Source organism: Mixophyes fleayi, chromosome 1, assembly GCF_038048845.1.
Source record: "Mixophyes fleayi isolate aMixFle1 chromosome 1, aMixFle1.hap1, whole genome shotgun sequence".
NCBI lineage: Eukaryota > Metazoa > Chordata > Amphibia > Anura > Limnodynastidae > Mixophyes > Mixophyes fleayi.
The window spans coordinates 344,964,680-344,968,898 of record NC_134402.1 but is presented as its reverse complement, the minus strand read 5'-3'; positions in this window follow the sequence as shown (position 1 = coordinate 344,968,898).

Sequence of the window (4,219 nt, the reverse complement as noted above, 5' to 3'; positions counted from 1 at the left end):
AGTTCCAGGTGTCATAGTTTCTAATATCAGACAATAGCATATTGTCTAGTCACTAAAGTTAAGTACCCGCTGAGCTTATACAGTCCTTTTTATATTTTTTTCCCATTTGAGACATTGAGGTATAACCCCAGCTACTGTACATCCCTCCAACTAACAAAACAAAAGGGGGTGTCCCCCCCACACTGAACTCACCCCCGCTAATGATGCAACACTTCTTGTCCTGATATTCAGAACCGTTGAAATAGTTTCTAACACAGTCTTTGTTGCTTTAATATCATAAATTGGTTTTAAAATGCTATTTTTTTCTAAGGATTGTTCCTTTTCAGCATAATCTTTTTTTTTTTTTGTAATGGAAGTTACCTTTAACATAAGCAAATACATGTATGCAATTTGCAAACTGATTTTAGTCAGCGTTTTAATTGTACTACTTTGCAAATCTTATAGGTGATTTTGCTGTGCATCGTAGAGGGTTATAAACTACGTTGTCATTTATAAATAATGAATAATAATTGTAATATGAAAATGTTATTTTGATTAATTTTGCTGTCAGGAGTGAATGTAGTGGCTCTATTGTGATGAATGAAACCTTAGTTTGTTTATAGCTATTAACCTATTACCTTAGCTGTGATGTTAGTCCATTTTATTTCCTTTTCTTATTTGACTGTGTGGATGGTATTTATGAAGTGTCTGAAAGATAAATCTTCCTATTTAGTCTTGCTGTGATAGGAACGCTTTTCACAAAACAAAGTATTAGAAGTCTAAGTAGAAATCAGCCAGAATCAATGAGAATGTAAGTAATGCTTTCTGTGGTCCTAATTTAACCCTTGCTTCCAGATTATCTGACTGTACTGCCAGTCTGCGAACTTGGTATGTAAAAGTGTTTTAGGGGAAACTGCTATTGGTGTCTATTTGCCAGCTATGTACGTACGTACGGAGCTCACAGCAGTTGCCATCTCAGGTCATCGATGGTGCCAACAGACATTGAACTTGACTCAAAATAATTACCAACGAATGACATAAATCCCTATAACGTACAATCAGTACCAACACCCCCCAATACCCTCTAGAGAGCTTTTACACCATTCCCATGAAGAATATAGCTATTAAGTCTATCTCTAATGTAGCATACAAATTATATGGATTTTCCAACTTTTGTAACACTATATATTATATATTTACATAAGAGACACACTTATGCAACAAAAAGGATAGGACCAGATTCAAATATTTAGAAAAAGGCTCCATTATAGAATTCACTTCTGATGCAATTGGACATTTTGGGGAGATTTTTATCAGACTTTGGAATTGGACATCAGATGGGTTTTCCTGGATGGACCATTTTTGAATGGATATGCCTGAGATGCCCTTGAGTGATGTGGTATGAAGGGAACCACCTCTGGGGTAGGCCAGTGTGCATGTCTGCAGCTTTGAGATATATCAGCCTTAGATTCTAACTTGAAGAGTACCTCCTATCTCATCTTCGAGTCTAACACCTAACACCTTACCTTCAGTCTTAATGCTAACCTCTGTATTAGAGCCCTTCTATCCCCAAGCCAGCTGACAAATATCTGGGCTAGGGATTATGAAAACTGCAAAGTAACAAGTGTAAGCCAGCAAGAGTTTCAAGAGGGAGATTCCGGGACTTGGTTAGGATGCCAATGTGAGTAAGCCCTGAATTCCAAGAGAGAGGTTCCAGAACCCAGCAAGTGGCAGAGAGAAAGAGAGAAGCTGGTTAAACTGCTGAGAGTACCAATGAGACATCAGAGGCAGAGCTGAGAGTGCATGAGCATGAATGTCCACTTTAAGAGTAGTTATGGACTGGGGCAAAATGCAGTTAATGGAGAAGAGATATCCTGCCATATATTGTAGTCAGGTTGAGGTGAGAGATCCCACTTTCACAGTCATTAACTCCCTTTCTCAGTAAAGTCCATCACTTACTCTACTATGAAACTGTAAGGTTTGTAGCACATAAACTTCTTATTCTGTAACATTTTCCCTAAATTCACGAAATGAAACTGCCAGAACCTAAACTGTAGGTATTTTGAAGTGGAACTGTCAAAACGGAAGTGAAACTGTCAAAATTAGTTCATTAAACTGTTCAATTGCTTGGATATAAAAGGGACAATGTAAGATGATCTATTACCTAGACAACTTGTTTTGTTTCAATCTTATTTGTTATAATAATATTTGGATTTAAGAAGTCACTAGTTAGTTTTAAACAATCATTAAGAGCTGCTACTTCACACCATGATATAACATGTCAATTTAACTAAAGTAGTATTACCCTTAACAGGGCCATATACAGTCAGTTAATTGGATGCTTAGGATAATAATTAAGTAAGGGTGAACCAGAAAGAGGGATGGTATTTATAGCAGAGGCACTGAGTAATATATTTTCCACAGAGGGATAGTTGAGCAGTATACTAGTTAAGATACAAAGTATACCAGAGAACAAACTGAAGAATAATATCTAAATAAATAAAATGACAGATTTAAAAGAATGGGAATTTTCCTCCTCTTCTACTTTTCCTGTAACCATCTGCAAATAACTCAAATAAAGATTAACGGAAAATGACTACAAACGATGAGCACTGAAGTTCTGGATAACTCAATAATAGGCCAATATGTTCAGTTCATTTATGGCAGCACCAATGTATAGATTATTTTAAAGCATAGCCTCCCTCTGATACTGCACATGTAGTTAAATGGAGCGAAACCTGGTCACAATAAGTATATTATTCCAATAGAACTTCCCCTAAGACAATGCCAGCAACATGTGCATGTTGTGTTGCTTTAAAAAATGTCTGCCTTCCGTAGATTCATTTTTCTTGCCTGCTTGTGTTTCTGAGATGCGGAAAACTACATTTCTAATGACTAAAAGAAAAGAAAAGAAACAACTCCGTGAACTGTGCCAGGAAAGAGTGGATGGGAGGGAAAAACAACCACATCATGAACTTTTTCCAACCACAGCAGTCAATTTAGTTTAATTTAAAATTCAATATGTGGCAGAGGTAACAAATGGACAGGACAGGGAAATGACTTTCAAACAAAACTCTGCTGTAAACACAGTCAAATTACTGAAGCATTAATAAGATGGTTTATGTAATTTGCTCTCATTCCTGAGTTTTATTTATATATTTACTATTATTAACCCACCTTCCCTGCCAGAACAACACAGTAATTTGTTGCTGCCACTTATTTTAGTAATATCATTGACAATGATTATGACAGTATAGGGGAGAATCAATTAGTGCCTCCAGGATGCCCTGTTCAGGCACACCATGGAGATCTCCACTCTTTTTTTTTTGCAGACTATAAGGGGTGCGCAGGAAGGTCAGTAATGTTCTGGGTACTGTAGTAGTTAGCGGTGAGAACATCAGAACTGAATAGGCCCTTGTATGTAAATGTGTGCCCTGGTGTCTAGAGCTCCCCTTCACCACCAGCACCTATGGCAAGAGAGGCCATAAGCCAAATGCACTTAAATCATGCATGTGTGTGAACTTCAGGCACTTACCCAGTTTGGATTAAGGCTCCTACATAACCAGCCAATAAGATCCACAGGGAGGGTCCTATATCCCCCCCCCAGTGGATGCTGGGTCTCTTTGTTTCCTGTACCAAATACCTCCCTCCCAGAGCCAGATTTAGACCTCATGGGGCCCTAGGCAAGATACTGGTTTGGGGCCCCCTCCTTGAAAAAATCCATAGAACTATAGTTTTTAGCATAACATATACCCCTTCAGGGGCTGGCTGGCAGACTTTAGCCCATGGGGCAAGCACATAGCACTGGCCCATATGTAGCGGCCCATTTTTCTCAACGCCGGCACTGGGAGGGCCCTAGGCAATTGCCTAGGTTGCCTAGTGGTAAATCCGGCCCTGCCTCCCACCCTGCTATTGTCATGATTGTCTTACGTTAAAGTCTTGCTAACCATTTTTCTTTCCCTTTCGCAGAGGATGCACAGTAGACGTGAAAGCATTGCAGTCAGCGACTAGTGCATACAATGCTAGCACTGATTAGCCATGGGCCACTGCCCCTTTTGAAGCAACATGACAACCTGACTCTTGGTCCTTTTGTATGGAGGACCCCTTGACCTGCTTTGTGTGGGCATGTCACGGTCAAGTCCAGAAGGGGTATAGTCACTCTTACACCAGAATTTAGCACCAGCCAATCTTAAAGGATTATATCCTGGGGCCAATGGTGTAATGTGTGTGTTTGTGTATA